The sequence below is a fragment of the Phasianus colchicus genome, chromosome 10 (genome assembly GCF_987193195.1).
Source record: "Phasianus colchicus chromosome 10, bPhaCol1.hap1.1, whole genome shotgun sequence".
NCBI classification, from domain to species: domain Eukaryota; kingdom Metazoa; phylum Chordata; class Aves; order Galliformes; family Phasianidae; genus Phasianus; species Phasianus colchicus.
The window spans coordinates 7,367,904-7,385,552 of record NC_143445.1 but is presented as its reverse complement, the minus strand read 5'-3'; the positions used below and the strand labels follow the sequence as shown (position 1 = coordinate 7,385,552).

General features: G+C 42.4%; 1 protein-coding gene across 4 annotated transcripts in view; it reads left to right on the top strand.

The window, feature by feature from the left end:
• Positions 1-17,649, top strand: part of SPSB4 (splA/ryanodine receptor domain and SOCS box containing 4) — an 86,509-nt gene that overhangs the window by 52,719 nt on the left and 16,141 nt on the right. Inside the window, exons 3-4 of one of the 4 annotated variants that reach the window (XR_016469583.1) lie at positions 2,721-2,940; positions 3,721-5,495. The exons of 2 other annotated variants lie outside the window; for them this stretch is intronic. The gene's annotated coding sequence lies outside the window, so the exon portion shown is untranslated. Of the gene's footprint in view, positions 1-2,720; positions 2,941-3,720; positions 5,496-17,649 lie in introns of those variants that run through there. One more of the 4 variants, XR_016469582.1, reaches the window with a different exon arrangement.

Here is a 17,649-nt window from a genome sequence, read left to right as displayed (position 1 = left end):
GACCCCCTGTACTTGGATGTTTATAAGCATTCATAAGAAACTCTCTCTGTCCTCTCTTCTCCAGACTGAACATCACAGGTCTCTCAGCCTTTCCTAATAAGTGAGGTGCTCCAGGCTGCTAATCATCTTTGTAGAGTCTGCCAGACTCTCTCTGCTAGTTCCTTGTCTTTCTTCAACTGGCTGAGGAAGCAGGTGTGGTCTGTGCAGCCGAGGCGTGCTGGTCTTCAGGGAGCATTGCTCTTTGTGCCTGGCTCTATGCCGAGGTAGCCGTGATCTAAGATTATGAAAGCCCATTGCTCTATCAGTTTTTTTTGTATTTAAATCCGAGGAATAAGAGAGTGAGGAGTAACAATCCAGTCCAGGTCAAATATCTATGCATAATGGCCCTCAGGAAGACAGTCTCAGAGGACAAATCTGTTTTTCTATGAACTAGCATCTGTTGCTTTTCATGGAAGTGCTAATCCTGGAGCAGGTGCTTGTTGGGAGCAGTGGTGTCAGCTCTCTGGCCCGGCTGTTCGCACAGTGTGTTGAAGACCCAGCATGTGGGCTCACTGATCCTTAAAAAATGAAGGTAAATGCTTGAAGCAGCACTTGAAAACATTTGTAGAAGGCTTCTTGTTGCAGCTTAGCAGAATTTTCTTTGCCTGCTTTAAGAGGCAATTAAGAGGCAGCATCAGTCATTGGCACTGGGAGCCACCTTAACTCCACCACTTGGCCACCTTTACTTGGACAGCTTTACTTATAGGATGCTATCTTTATACCACAGGAAACATGGTCTCTGTCTTCTATTCTTCTGCCTGTGCAGAGGTGTAAAATGACATGCATGGCATATATAGTCACATGTTTATTTTCTTATAAGCAGAAAAATCAGGGGATGCCTCTTCATAGTTGATCACTACCTTTTTTGTATGCCTGTTGAAGAAGATTCCACGTGTTTCAAATGTGCATGTATGTGCGTATAGATGTCTATACATGACCTCCCAATATCAGGACTTTCAGAAGATGTAGTAGTTGGGCTGATCCAGGAGGAGCCCACAGAATACTTCATTCTTGGAAGCTCTCCCCATTCCTAGTGCAGCTCCCAAGGAAGTAGTCATTAGGAAGAGGTTTGTAGCTTTCTTAGGTATCTAAAGATCACAAAGCTGTAGCCATATGAAATAGGTAAAAAATGCTTTTTTTCCTTCCTCTTCTCTTTCTACTATCTCTGCTTCTCTCTTGTTTGTTTTGGGATGTGTGTGTAACCAAGATCTATTTAAAAGGTTTTTTTCTGGGTGGCTGTCTGGCTTTTTGGATTTTGTTTATTTGTTTGGGTGTTTTTGTTGTTGTTTATATTTTGTTTCTTTTGTTTCAAATCAGTCAGGGTATTCCTCTCATGTATTGGAAATCATTTTGCTTATCTAGTTTTATCACAGTGTTTCTTGGAAAGCTGAGAGGGAGAAAAGACATGGCAAACAAGTGCTGTTACGTGATGACGGGCTGCACACACAGCTAACCCTTCAGATGACCAAGGTCTTATCCATACTCCAGCTTTTTTTCTTTTTAAAATACGAATTCTTCAATTCTTTTTGTGTAGAGGTGGCACTAAGATATGGTTTGTGAAGGCAGCATGGTTGGTCCTTGGGCTGCTTCCTGTAGCTGGAGCAGAGCACAGGAGTGCTGTGGGACTGGGCTTTGAAAATGAATGTTGTGACTCTTCCACACTGAATGATTTCCTTTCCCACTGGAACATGTCATTGAAGCCAACTGAGATAGCTCCTCTTTTTCTGAGATGCGAGCCAAAATCTGGCCCAGAGGATGAGCTGCTCTGTAACAGTGCAAAATGCTGCAGGCCCTGAAACAGCCTCTAATGTGTCTTGAGGCGAAGACTGTTTCCCATGGGGATTCTTTCAACTGACATCAGTTATTACTTTGAAGCATAAGCAGGAGGCATCTAAATACTAGTAGAGATAAATATATGATTTCTTCAATGTAAGTTGGATGGAAATCCTTATGTGGAGGTTTTCTATTACTCCTCCTCTGGGACATTTTGGTGAACCACAGTGTTTCTGTTACCTGGGATGTACTATTTGTCAGTTTTTCAAGATGAAGTGTTCTATTACAGTATCATCAGGCCCAAACAGTGATTGTAACAATAAGCTTTGGAAAGTGGCTGAATGAATAATGGTTGGCAGTGCTCAGATTACATCAGGAGAAAATGAGATTAATAGTACAGAAAGTAGGGTACTTCTAGTCTGAATCTATAGGAAGGATCCTGTTGTTTTATTGTATAGAAAAACAAAGTATTTTCTTTGTCTGAAGAAATGGTTATTTGTGAAAGCCCTTCTGAAGGAGTAGCGATGCTGTGGAAAGTAGCAGAAACCTAATGCATGCTTTTAGCTTACTAAATTTATTTATTTTTTAAAATGAGAATAAGGGAGTAAACCAGTTCTACTGACTGTGTAACTGTTTGAGTTTTGTTCAAAACTGGTACATGCTTATGGGATTGATATACAGACAAAGGTATAGGACTTTGAAAACCATCTGTGAAATTAAACTAAGTCATTTGGGAGTGATCTGTACGTCTCATAGTGCCCAGTACATCTGACCTTCAGTGTGGTGCAACAGGACATTCCTTGTTGGACAGGGCAAGTTAAGATGCTGAATGCATCTGCTGAGCCTGAGAAGCAATAGAAATATGAGACCACTTTTCAAACAGCTTTTTTTTTTTTTTTTTTTTTTAGGATATTCTGGGTCTGTTCCTGCAGAGGGATAAACCTTTATCAGTGTCTGTTGTCATGAAATTCACTGGAGTTCTTCTGCTGACTTCAATAGCAGCAGATCGAGCCCTGTGTGTTCCTAGCAGCTGTGGCACTGTTTTCTGCCTCACTTCCCAGTCTGGCAGCATCTGGTGAGCATCTGCTCCCTTTGGGCTGGAGCCACGACAACGAGGCTTTTGTTGCAGTGAGTATTTTGGAAGAGGAGGAGGCTGCGTGAAAGTTAGTTTTGGGTAGTAGGTAATCACTATTGCTGTCAGCTTTGGTTGATGCTGTTGATGCAGTGATACATTGCCTGGGAAAGAAAAAATGAACAATTTTTTCAAAACAAAACAGTTCTCTGGAGCTGCCCGTGTTATTGAGATCTCCTCCATGAGTTGGAGTCGGGGTGTGGTCAAGCTACAGAAATATGGGTGATGCAGTGAAACTCTTTCAGTTTTTAATCTCTGGTAGCTTCTGATTCAGGTACTGGCTTTTGCATTCAGTTATCCAGCTGCTCCTACAGCCAGGTTTGGAGACATTGACTGATTAAATTATTTAGTAGTAATAGGTCTGAAGTACTCATGAATTTGCAAGAATAAGTCAGATGCTATTCTCGGTGGGAAAGAATACGTGGAGTTGATGATTTATAGTAATGTGAGCTATTACAGCTTACACAGAACTGGAAGAGGGGAGTTAGTCTGGAGACACAACCTCTCAATGTCAAGGTTATTGCTTGTTATTAATATTTATACATGAGTGATATTAATGTGTCCTATAACTGTGCTTTGCAGTTGGATGAATTCATTTTGCTTAGGCAGAAGAGCTGGGCATCTGCAGTCATCAGTAAACAAGGCACAAAAGGAAACCATTAGAAGCCTGTGCGTGTTTGTGCCTCAGCCTGTTTATTGCAGGGGGGACTCACAGCTTGATGGTACCTGCTTTTTTGTTTTGCTAGATGACTTTTGTTTTATTTTGTTTCCTCCAGTCTCACAGTGGAAGGTGTGTACACAAGCAAGTGCTGTCCTGATGGAGATGGTGGGACCTGTGTTCTTGGCCTGCCACACGGCCCTTCTGCTGCTCACGCTGCTGTCCCATCCTCCCTCAGTGGTTCTGTGCCCACCTGCTCACCCAGTCCCCTAGTCCTGTGCTCACTTACACAGTTCTTTTTCTGCATGCGTGTTGAAACTTTCTGTACTTCAGTTAAGTGGTTTAGAGGTCAGTGGAATTTCTGCATCTAAGTGTGTTTAACAAAGACAAGGAGATAGTGTTTTTATGATGAAGGCTGAGCAAGTTCTACAGAAGTTGGAATGGCGCTCCCTTTTTTTTGAGTGACTGGGCAGCCCGTGTGAGGACTGTTTGATTTAGGGTTGGGGCTGCACCCTGCTGTCATGTGTGACCTGGAGAGGAAAGAAGTGAGCCTTCCTTCCTACAAAGCAGCCCTGCGTGCCTGGAAGGGTTTTAGGGACAGGCACAAAGCCAGAAGGGAGCCTGAGGTCAGAGGCTTTGGGTGGCTGTTGGGAGGAGCGGGAAGCTGACAATGGCCAAGGACTTTATCATGGAAGGGATGGAAGAAACAGCTTCTCCATGGGCATGCTGGGTGGAACGTGTCCCAACCTTGAGGATGCCTGAGTTGATCAGCTCAAAGCAAGCCAGAAAGAAAGACCCTACACTGCCAGGCCTAGCAGAAGGGAAGGAAGGTTCTTTACAAGACTTTTCTAGTGTAAGCTCTGTTTTATCAATGAACCAAATTCCTTTATCTGATCTTATCTTGTTCTAGTCTGTTCTGACAAAACAAGCCTTTGAGATTTCCTGTGGTATTTGGGGAGCGCTTGCTTTAGAGTAAAGGCTTGGGAAGATTTTTCCCCAAATGTTTACTGAGTTGCTGAGAGCACCTATTCGAGCAAACTGAGGAAGGATTTTGCCTGTTTAGTTTTGAAATTGGTGTTTCTAACAGAGCAGGTTTTGTTGGGTTTTATCTGAAAAATGCCTGGATGAAATCTTAATATGGTTAAGCTTCCTGGGAGTTATTTTAGGACTGTGATTTGTCCTTTTGTTTGTTCGTTTGTATAGACTTCTTTCTTAGACACATGCTGAGTACTTTATTGTGTTTTCACACAACCTTATACTTCGATAGCGCAAATGCTATTTTTTTCTTTTTCTGTGGATAAATTGAAGAACATTGTGGTCTAGTAAATCTTTTCCCCAAATAGCACTGGAAGATAACCTAGTCATGAACGTTGCCACTTCGTTTAGAATGCACTTTGCTGCTTTTCTACTCCTTTAATGCTGCATCAGTTGAGATGAATGAAAATGGACAAGAGATAAAAATCAGATTTAAGCAGGAAGAGATGGTGAAGTGCTTGTATTTCTGCATTTCTTACAGAAAAGATGAGGGTGTACTGCCTGATACACAATGTAATATTAAATTTTATCCTAAGGTAAAGATGCCAGCAGCGGCTAATTTTCCCTTCTTCTTTGGCTCTACAACCTCCTCTGTGAGACCATGCTAACACACATTATTTATCGTGTGATGGCAGCATGCTCCCTGCTGAAGTTGACTTCCAGGATTTCTACCAGCAGTACTTGTGGGAGGACTGCCATATTGGCCCTCTGAATTAAGAATGGAATCAGTGATGCACTCCCAGACAAAACACAAACTAAAAGCCCTTTACAAGCATTCTGCAATAAGCAAATGACTGGTGTTTACATTTCTGTTTTTATGATTGTGATTATTTTGGGGGTGAAAGCTGCTGCTGGGAAGCTAGTTACTATTTTCAGTCTTTTTAAAAATAGATATATTTTTCAAAGTAAGTTGCCAGTATTTGTGCATTAGATATTACTCAGTAATCATAGAATCATTAAGGTTGGAAAAGACTTTTAAGGTCATCTAGTCCAACTGTCCACCTACTAGGCATGTTGCCCACTAAACCATCTTCCTAAGTACTTTCTAAGTGAGCACCTTCAGGAATAGTGACTCAACAACCTCCCTAGGCAGCCCATTCCAGTTCCTGACCACTCTTTTGGTGAAGAAGTTGTTCTTATTATCCAACCTGAACTTTCTATTGTGCAGCTTGAAGCCATTCCTATTGTTAGATATACAGGAGAAGAGTCCAACCCCTCACCCAGCCACAGCCTCCTCTCAGGTAGTTGTCCAGGGCTGTATGGTCTCCCCTGAGCCTCCTCCAGACTGAAAAATCACGGTTCCCTCATTCACTCCTCATAAGACCTCTCACCAGCTCTCACCAGCTTGTTGGCCTCTGGACACGCTCCAGGGCCTCAATGTCTTTCTTGCAGTGAGGGATCCAAAATTGAACACAGTACTCAAGGTGCAGCCTCACCAGGGCTGAGTACAGGGGGATGATCACCTTCCTGATCCTGCTGGCAGTGCTATTTCTGATAAAAGCCAGGATGCCATTGGCCTTCTTGGCCACCTGGGCACACTGCTGGCTCATGTTCAGCCTTGTATCAACCAGCACCCCCAGATCCTTTCCATCTGCACAGTCTTCCAGCTGCTGTGATCCGAGCCTGTACTATTGTATGGGATTGTTGTGGCCAAAGTGCAGGATCTGGCACTTGTTCCTGTTGAATATGTTCTTGTTGGATATATTATAGATATATTGTTGAATATGTTGAGTAATGTTCTTTCGTAACTGATCCTTAGTCTCCAAGTATTAAGGAACAAGTAATTTTTCAAAAACTAGAATCCAATTAGGAAAATAATGCTTTTGTAAGTGCTACCAACATCAGCAACTTTTTTGTTTCACATTTAAACTCTTATTTTCATAAGTCAAATAACACATGAGAGATAAATGATTTACTCCAAATTATTTCAGATCTGCAGAATGATATGTGTATGCAATGAATTGCTTGACTTCAGATGGTATATGGTGAATATGACATAAGATATTGCTAGCATGGTGCTGGACTGAGGTTTGCACTACCTAATAAGCTTAAAGAAGAGTTTTGTGGTGGGACTTAACGTCTGTATGCTCCAGAGAGGAGGGCAGGAATTTGTGAAGGGTTGCACAGAGAAGTGAACAGGGGATCTGGAAGGTCTGTGCTGCTGAAATGAAGCAGTAATTCATCAGTCTGAGGGCCAGCAAAGGAGATATGTGGGGGGAAATTTAGCTGAAATGATGTATGGCAGGTAGTAAGTGCAGCTTTTCTGTACATTTACAGCATAATAGAAAAACTGTTCCTGAGAACAAACTCTACGCTTTAATATTATAGTTAAACTTTAATTACATCAGATCTGCCTCCACTGCTAGTGTTGCTGGCTTCCCCCATGCTCGTTGCTTTGCTGTGGGGGGACCTGGCACTGTCTGCAGAAATGTACCTTCAGAAAAGGAAAGGCTTTGGTGAGGGAAAGTACGGACAGATCTCTTGTTGAACAGTGAAACTACACATCTTGGTAGTTTGGGTAGGAGGTTCTGGAGGCTAAAGCCATGCCTCAGCTGACAGTGGTCACTGGCTGCATGGCATTTTCTTGGGAATGCTGTGCGGGCAGCTGGGGCTGAAGCTGGTGGAAATGCATGGCCTGTGGGCCTTTGTGATAAGGAAGGAGCTGTAGAAAAATGAACTGGCAAAGAGATTTGCACAGTCTCAGAGAAGCATTAGGTTTTTTTCCCATCTGTTTGAAAAGAATTGTGTTCATAGCTTTTGATTATAAGGAATGAGAGAAATCAATAGAGTTTGCTTGCAGAGCACAGCAAATAGTAATGTTGACTAACAAAACAACCAAGGACTTGGATCAGGTTTTTCACTGGGTTATGCACACCTCTTTAGAAAGTAGGGAAGGTCTTTTTCTGGTCAACCATGTTGCATGGATGCAGAGGGCTCCTGGCTGCAGGGTCCGGCCTCAGGGAGGGCAGGATGTGACATCAGCAAATAGTAGGACAATGGATGCTGGAAGGGAGAACCAGATCCTTTGCAGTGCTCTCTCCCTATGGAGTACAGCACAGCTTCTGATCCTGTATTTTTAGTTAGAGTTCTGCTGTCTGAAAACTGCCATGGGACAGATGTGCAGCGGTTCAGATACAAAGGGCATGGCTGAAATGGGGACAAAGGATGAGCTTGTGCCCTGCCTAAGGCTATAGAGAAAAGGAGATTTAGGAAGTAGCGGAGAGGGGGATGCGTAGCCAAAGCTGAAAATGAGTGAAGGAGGAGAGAATCAATAGTTCATTAGATTTGTAGAGTGGAAGAAGGAGAAAAAGGATCAATAGTTCATCAGATCTAGAGATACAGCCTGGGAGATGTGGTTGCTTAACACAAAAACGTTTTGCTGGAGTCATTGTTCACGTTCCATTTTTTAACCAGTGCACGTTGCAACAACACATATAAATATATGTAAAAGATTAATGGGAGAGTAGAAATTAAAGGTAGAAAGCTCATAAAGCCTATGTTAGGGGAAGGCCCTTGAGGAGATCCTGTTGACAAATATGAAAACATTCTTTTAGCTTCTCCTGCCCTCCTTCACCAGCAATGTCTTCACTATGAACAGCATTGCTTAATATTGTGCAGTTTTCAGTTCAGATTTTGGTGAATGTAAGTTTTGTCTGCAAGATTTGGCTTTGTGGTTTACAACCCAGGTGAAAAGTAAATACTATGCTGTAACAGACAGATTTCAGGCATGAGTGTGAAAGTTTCTACAAAATGAGCTCACTTATTTAACACATGTGGGCTAGAAGTAGTGCTGTCATGGTTTCCATGATTATGCTGTAGAATACTATAAAGACACGTATTCTTAGAATGAGGGTTGCAAATATATAGTATCAGATTGGCCTAGCCTTCTTAGTAGATGTAAATAATTTAATCGAAAGGTGCTACTTTTATGACAAAGTAGCTATTTTCTGTGTTTTTATTAATTTAAAAGATTGTGTCTTCAGTCAACATTAAATGGTAAAGGTTTCATTGGGGTCAATGAAAATACGCAGTGTAATATCCATAGGTACCTTACAGTAATACGGGGATTCTTTCTTCCATTCAGGAACATCATTAGATTTAAATATTTCTACACTTCATAGGGAGAACTCTCCAGTACTGTGTGCTGATACAGCAGGAGCTCCCACAGTGCCTGTGAGAATGGAAGCCATCCGTTTGCCTGCTTGTGGCTGTGTAAGAAATGCAGCAGTTAACCTGTCACTGCTTTCAGATAAAATAGTGCAGGCAGACTTTTAATGGCTACAAATGACGAGAGCCTCAGATGCAGAGCTCCCCATAGCGCTGTGAGCTGATAGCGTACTCCCATGCTCTGTGCATGAATAATGCATGGCCTTGCTAGCTTTAGTAAGATACCAGTTATGTCTTCTGAATTTAAAGGGTTTTTTTTCCTGCTTCTATTATTATTTATCTGCCATGCTGTTTGAAGAGAAATAGTTAACCACAAGTCTACATATACTGTTGAATTTAGGAGACAATTACACTGTGTGAGTAAAGGAGATTGACTGTTCAAATCAATGTTTTGTCTTCCCAGACTTACCAAATGACTCTCTTTTGCCATAGACGTAGATAGCGCACTAATATTCAGGTAATTTTGTCTTTAGACAAAAGGCTGCTGTGTGCCTTCCACCCTCACACCCCATATTCCCTAGCTTAGGAAGGGAGTTGCCGTTTGCAGTGCTTTTTCCTTTTGTGTCTTTCTATGCCCCTTCTGAGGCTAAACAAAGTAAATGTGTGTTGTATCTTCAGTATCATTTCTGAGTGGGTCAGAAACACAGATGTACCTTCCTAGGATCACTAGGGAACAGAGTCTCGTCTTTGTTTATCCTGATGGAATATCCTTTTGAATGTTTTAATTAAAGCTTAAATCTGTTCTTCTGCACTTTATCCTGCACAGCTGTGGAGAGAATTTTGGTGCGCTCTGTTGATTTTAGCAAGATATTCTCTTGACTTTGAGTAGGTAAGGCAAAAATTTGAGAATGGCAGGGATTGACAGTGCACCTGCTAAAACAGACTGCTCTTTATAATCTGTAATTCAGATGTTTATTTTAAAAGGAAATACTTTGGTTGGCAGGCTATGAAGTATGTGGTGATAGCTGAGTAAGCCTAAGCCTATCTGGATAGCAGGAGGTAGAACCAGGTCATGACATGTTGTGCTTTTTTTCAAAGCATGATACTCAACAATTTTTCAACTAGTTAACTTGATTTGCAGACACCCATAAAGAATAACTGAACCCTAACAAAATGATTTTTGATTCATCATGACAAGCTGTAGCTGGACTGGAGAATAGAGAACATTAAAATTCTTTTGTGGTATCTAGTGACATTTACATATAGTTCTAAAATAGTTGAGAATAGGTGAGATTTATTGCCATAACATGCTAACAGCTCAGGGCTAGATCGTAGTTTTTATTCGTTATATAGTCTGTTGCACCAATTTATTGTTATTGCTATTATTGGTAGGGAGGAGATGGAGGGCTGGATTCACTGCTTGTATGGAGCAGTGTAGCTTTGGCTTCATCACGTTGTTACAATAGAAGCTTAGGCAATAAAACTAAGAATTCCACACTATTATAGTCAGGACCTTTCTGTTGTATCCAGTCTGTCTTAATAGCTCTCTTGTGAATAAATTGTTCTACTTGCATTGCTATTGCCTTCCCTTCTGCTGCCACTTGAGTTATATCCAGATCAAATCATTCTCTTCGCTATTTGCTCTCAAGTTGAGAGGTAGTTAAGGACTTTATTCCATGCAGAAAGACCACATAACATCAGGAGCACACACTGGTTTCTATTAGAGCATTGAGTGGAATGAGTTGACACTGGGGATGCTGTGCTGACAAAACTGTTCTCACCTCATGTGTTGGATTCTAAATGTGGTGTTGTGGGTTGGTTGTAATTTACTCACCTTGTAGTAATCATCACTATTGTGCTACAGGTATGTAAAGTGCAATAAATTGTATGGCACCGACTAATTTAGTAGTCCAGAGCCAGTTTATTTCTTGTATATCAGGCTCACTTTGTTAAAGCATTGCCATAGATGAAATCAGGACGGAAAGCCACTTACATTATTTTGTACTGCAGGAAAAGCATTAGAGAAAAACATTTGGTGATGGCAGAAGCAGTCATTTAGGCTGACAAAATTATCCAGTGTTTCCTATGCCTATTCTAATTGACTTTTAATTTTTTTCCCCAAGAAAAGTGGTATTGTTATATAAGCTAAATCCACAAGTTCTGCATGCTATATGCTATATGTCTGGTTTACATTTTTCATAGTTTTAACAATTGTTTAAAATTCTTCTACATAAATTACTTATGATTCTTGTTCTTCTTCCTGACTGTGTTCCAATGAATTTTGTAAAGACTAATTACTGTGGTCCCAGCTAGAGATGCTCTTTTACATCAGTGTTCATTCACAACTTGCTAGATGCCTGCAGCTACAAATAAGCAACCCTGGGAAGTGTTTTGTCATTTATTTTTCACATTATACATCCCATCTGGTAATGGAAGAAGCTAATAGTTATAAGCATGTCATCAACTTGAAATCAAATCATTTCTGAACCACTGTAATTACCAGTTCCTTCAGCCACTACTGTTGACTCTGAGCATCTGCACATGTGCTTGTGAGTGCCTATAAAGGGCAGGGGCTTTCTTATCTTTCTCTTTTGCTGCACAAAAGATTTAGAAAAAGTCCTAATAGTGGCCTTCCTCCATCTGGGCAGTGCCATGCCATTTTCTCACTATGCCAGCTGCAGTCTGTAAATGCAGCCTCTTCTGTGCATTGCTGATGGTGTTGTTTGGTACACGACAGCATCATTTTGCAACCTCGGAAAACAGGCAAAAATGGTGTAAGTGTGTGAAGAGAACTCAAACAGAAGCGTACTCCAGAAATGCAGAGTAAGTCTTTTCTGTAGGTGGGACAAATCTTAAGCTGCTCTAAGAAAAGGCCAGTTGATTAATGGAATGGCTATATTGCATTACTTACAGTAGCAGGATACTAAACTCAGCAATTGAGTCTTTTTTCCTCTTCTCCAAGCAGCTTCTGTGTACCTGCTCCCCCCTCCTTTCCAAGAATTCTATACTCTGGCTTAAGATGTTATTCCTCAGCTCATTTCTGATATTCTTCCAAAGCCACCTTTATTCTGAAGTGGTATGGTTTCCTAAGCAGTTACTTTATATGCTGGGTGTTACAGCCTTTGATTTTGATCTGTCCCGTTTTCTCCCCACTGCTGCTTTCATTGTAATAAGTTCTGTAAGTGCAAGTTCTTCTAATCTCTTATTTCAGTCAATCTGAAATCAGGCTTAGAAATTGAATTACTGCATAAGAATGTTAGAAACACTAGAAATGCACAAATGTAATCCGTTCATTTACCATATACTACAATTAAAAAATTCTGTGATAGGAAACTCAATTAGGGATTTCATTTTACACCAAATCTGAGAAATTGAAGGGTGATTTTTGTTAATTTTTGTTACAAACTGAAGAAGAAGAAGGTGTGATAGAGCATTTGCTTTTGACACGTGCTCATTAATTTGTTGCAGAAAGATACAAATCTCGGTCTGTCCCCTTGACACGTTTTGCTGCCCATGTTAAGAATAAGCCATCTGTTGTTTTCTGAGTGTATTTCACAGTCAGTTTTATTCAAATGTGCTGAAAGCTGCTGCAGGAAGAGATTTTTGTCAGGCACTTAAGTATGACTAAGTGGAGTGACTGACATCCAGATTTGCTCCTTGAGAGTGAGAAGTTCAGTGGTGGAATTAGGCTGGCACGTCCTCGCTGGAGCTCTGACACTGTTCTTGTCTGCATGAAGAGCCACTGCAGTTCTTTCCAACCTGTCATGATAAATGAAACTAAGAAGAGTATTCATCATATACAATTAATTTGGCAGGCATTTTTGCTACTAACAACACTATGAATTTTGCCAGCAGTACTCAGGATGGCTCTTGGTGCTGGCATGTGAGTAATCTCACTTCTGGGCATATTTGCAGCAACTGTGGACATGTAGGTGAGTCCTTTTTACCCACTTTGGGAAAAGTTTTTTTTTTTTTAATCTCCTAGTGATTGTGGTTCAAAGACAGAGACGCTGACAGATCAGTGGAGTGTTGTTGATAAATAATTTAGACTGTGATTGCCACTGGCTCCTTGGAAGGTAAAATACTAACTGAGTGTTCATGAGCAGTGATAGAACGTAATAAAGATGGAACTTGATTTTGGGTAAGAGGAAGTTGCCGAGAATCCAGCTTGTAGGCAGCGGGCAGGCAGGGTGAGCCCCCAGTGCCTCAGTCATCAGGCACAGAGCAAGGTGGTCTGGCAGTGCGGTCACTGCACTCATCTCACTTCTGTCACAGCAGTGTGTGTTGTCTGCCGCCTGTAGGAGCAGCCTCATCCTTAACTCCACAGCTCTTCGAGAGGGAATCAGATGTTATTTGTCCAGCTTCGATGTTGTAGCATATCTCTGTGTATTCTTGAGAAATAAAGAGCCATTCACTCATTATTATCTGTGAAAAGAAAGAAACAAGCATGCGGTCTTAAGGCACCAAGTGCCTCCCTCCCTGCTCCTCCTGACTGGCACAACTGGCTTCCTTTCAGACTTTCTTTCCCCAGTGCTGTTTTATAACTGCACAAACTTCACTTCACATTGAAGGCTCTGCAAATGCTCACCCTGTTAATACCTTCAGAGAGTTTTCACACTGTGTGAAAGCTGCTGTAATGGAAACCAGTCTGGCAGAAAGGTCACCTCCTTTTAATGACTTGCTTTTTGCTTTCCTTTCTTGGTAACAGCAATAGGAAAACCCAAAAGTCTTCAGATATTGGACTTTCAGTGTATGTGCTTTGGAAAGGAAATGAATTTTTCCCAGCAAGGAAGACAGATAATGATGATGCATTTTCAAATGTTGCTTGCGAAGATCTGCTCCTGGCTATACTTTCTACTCCCATTATCTGTTACACTATATATTCCTATTGAATTTTCTGCAAAAATCCCCCTGAAATTCAAAGTACAAAATCTCGTTCCTTAAAAAATGGCTTTCTGAAGTAAAAATTGTGTTAACGCCAAAACCAAACAGGAGGTTATAAGAGATCAGTGCAGCTTTTGTGCTGTCAACTCTCCATCCTTCACTGTTGTAATTTATCAGCAAAAGGAGCCATGCGGAGCCCTTCTGAATGGAGCAGGCTTGCTTTGACCTTCCTGTACCAGACAGGTTGCCACTGCCAAAGGCAAATAAATTCCAGTTCTTTCTGGGGTGGAGCTGCCTCAGGTGAGTTACCACTGGCAGAGCAGCCCAGCTCTTTGCATTCCTCAGTGAAGGTGCTGTATTTAGGAGAAGGCTCTGGACTTGCTTCGTATTGGTTATCATGGTAATACGTATTTGTGGCCTTTCATCCACACAGGGTTCTCTCAGTTATTCAAAGCTATACTGCTGTCTTCGGCAGGGCTCTGCCAGTTCTGCTGCATCTCATGTCCAGCACTTTCCCTTTATTTCCAGCATGGACAGTGGCCAGGCAAACACTGAAACTAGTTCAGCCTTGTGAGCTGGAGTTGTGCTCCTTCAGCAGCTGAAGCCTGCATTTAGAAAACCAAAATAAAATCACTTCAGTTTCTAGGCCTTACAAAGTTCTCTTAGGAAACACTTAAGATGTAGCAAAGCTGATATCAAGCTCCTTGGAATTCCAGAGCAGAGTCTGCTGAGGGCCAGGTCGGGTCTAAAGTGCAGCGCAAGCATGTGCGCCGTGCGCGTTGTGGTGTGATGCTGCAGGAGTGGTGCTGGGCTCCTTCCCTTCCCTTCCCTTCCCTTCCCTTCCCTTCCCTTCCCTTCCCTTCCCTTCCCTTCCCTTCCCTTCCCTTCCCTTCCCTTCCCTTCCCTTCCCTTCCCTTCCCTTCCCTTCCCTTCCCTTCCCTTCCCTTCCCTTCCCTTCCCTTCCCTTCCCTTCCCTTCCCTTCCCTTCCCTTCCCTTCCCTTCCCTTCCCTTCCCTTCCCTTCCCTTCCCTTCCCTTCCCTTCCCTTCCCTTCCCTTCCCTTCCCTTCCCTTCCCTTCCCTTCCCTTCCCTTCCCTTCCCTTCCCCCAGTGGGAGGTGGTGTTTGCTGGGGGCCGTGGCGGGATGCTCACGAGCATGCTGATGAGCGTCGTGCCGATGAGCTCGGGCAGATGAGCTCGGGCAGTCGGCCCCGTCGGCAGCCCAGTACTCACTGCAGCTCCCGCAGAAGGTGGGCCTGCAGGGACAACGCAGGTCGGCTTGTCCGGCGGGCCGAGGCACGTGGGGCGCTTCCTCTCCTCGTGGGCCTCCACCAGCCGTGCCTGTGCCTCCAGGCTCCCTCTCCCTGCCATTGTTCTCAATGAGTTTTTTTCCCAGCCTGTATACATATCTGAAATTGCCACTTGACTGGCAATGTCTGGATGGTGCCTGGTGCTGCTGGCTTTGGTTCTCAGCCATGTGGTTGTGCACTCTGCTCCCAGGCTGCTGTACTGACTGAACGTTGTCTGAGCTCAACCTCTGCAGGAACTTCCACTGGCAATGCAGCCTCACAACCGTACTTAAACTGTTCCTTTCACAGTATTTTGATCCATTCCCCATGTTTTGGTTCATTCCTTGTGATATTTATTCTGTTTCAGACACAGCAGTTTTCCAAAAGATAAGCTAATTCAGCTTCCTCTTACAATAGCCTTTAATCCATGTAACAATACAGAAAAAGCAATATATAGTTTGCTTCTGAAGATAACTGACACCATTTTATTTTGAAGACACTAGTAAAGTTTGATGGCTTACCACTTAGGAACATATCTTAAGTGTTCAGAGCATGTGCTATTTCCCTAGAGTGATTTATAATGGAGAGTTTAAGAAAAAGGAGGAGAGTTTGGATGGGAACACTTAAAATTTCTTGGCAGAATCTTTTTACTAGGGAAGCTAAGTTGTTTGGATTTTTTTGCTCCCTTTCCTTTTGGGAATGAGAGATTTCGAGGAGGAAGTGGCCGGTCTGGGTTCCTGAGAGTGCTTTCTGAAGGCAGGCTTAGAGAGCAGCCTCATTTGCATCACAGACCACGTCCCTGTGAAAAATGTGGCATGTGCTCTTAACATGCTGGACTTGGCTGGCCATGTTTGGAACGGAGCCACAGCGGCAAACAAAGGCGGCTGGTGCTGCTGCTGACCACGGCTCCTGCACTGCAGAGGGCAATGAACTGCCTTTTTCTGCTGGACAGAGTGAAGTCATAAAGGTGGAACTAGAAACCACCTTCTTGTTTCTGAAAGCAAAAATGGGAGACTCGCATAGGATTGAAAGTATTTTGGCATTACATGAACAGTGCTATTTTGCTCTTTCCAGACGCATTTTTGGTTTCCAAAGTGATAATTATATTTCAGCAAATAGTAGATGCAGAGATGACATCATAGTTGTTAAATTTTCCAAAAATACTGAATTTCCAACATCATAGGTGTTACCTTCTCTTGAGCAGAGTTTCCCACAGACCTGTTTTAATGCTGTGGCAGACAGAGCTTCACTGAGACCCTGCTGGAGGAATTCTATGCACTGCGTTGTGCCTGCAGCATGACTTGTGCAGAGCAAGGGGTGTATTCCAGCAGTTCCACAAAGAGTCACAGGAATCTGAGAACTTCTGGTTTGCTTACTTCTCGTGTTCTGTGCCATTCCTTCAGATTCCCTTCTTTGTGGTCCCTACATTACTGTGTGCAAACAAATATAATTACTTGGCACATCCGTGCTAAAGTTTTTAGTGGTGGGCTATAAATTTATTGCAGGTTTGATCTGTGTGGCAGCAGATCTAGCTGTAGAGCAGCAGTGTGTTTGAAGCCCTTGTTGTAAGGGCTAAATTACAACTGCTGTGTGCCTGATGTGCCATTTTGCACAACGTAGATACCTAGAAAAAAGTGGAAAATGAAAAGCATGGCAGGTATGGTTCCCTTTCAACTCAAAATAAATATGAGATTGTCCTTTTGTGACTTTCTATGTGATGATGTTTGCCTTCATTTTCTCTGAAACTTCACTTTGTCTAGGATAACTAATGTAAAAAACAAGAACTTAAACTGTGAAGGGGCTGCTCAGGAACCAAGGCAGCAGCAGCTGCTTGGAAGAACAGCACTGAAGGGCAGGTCTGCTGGGAGCTGTCTGCCTCCAGAAGTCACTGTGCTTTTCGATTTGACTGAAGATAGAAGTGCATGGGAGGCTCACTCGAAGGTCCTTTTTCTGTAAAGGTTTTGTTACAGCTGATAAACTGTGCTGTCCCTCACCTTCCCCCTTTGTTTTAGGAGGGACCCTGAGCCATAGGCTCAGTCACAATTTCTGTGGTCAGAGCAGTGGTTTAGGCATAGTAGCTTGGGGAAGGGATGTGTCACAACGAGACCTGACACACACTGATCTGTGTTTTAATGAGAAGCAAGTTTTAAAGCAAGATAAAAAATTAGTTGGATGGTTTTTAGAAAGGAAATGTGTGCAGAAGCAGATTTTCAGAGCAAGTTTTTAAGAAGGATATGGTATTCACCGGAGGATGGCAATTGTATGTGAAGACAGCTTTGGACTGTTCTCTGTTCGTGTTTCATGACTAGCAGACAGCTCAGCCTTTTGAACTTCCTATATTTGTGACAGGGCTTTAGCCAATGCATTATTACTTGGGAACGTTCTCATTGCATAGCTCCTTGAAAATGTTTTTCTATAACCTGTGTGTTGCCATATAGCGCTTCCCAAAAGGTTTCATTCTCATACTCTTATGCTCAATGCTCAGTGCTTAGCCTCAACGCTAAAGTGATTTTTGTAAGATACACTTGTTTGAATGGACTAAACTGAATCTTTCATCAAAGCTGGACAAGATCCCCGAGGAAAAATACACATAAAATTAATTTAGCTCTACATATTTGAAAGCAAGGATTTGGTCCTGCTGTGACTACGGAGCACAGAAGAGGAACAGACAGTTTTGGAACAGGCAAAATTGTGTGACCTTTACTGTCAGTAGTAATTGCTAAGTCCACATGGA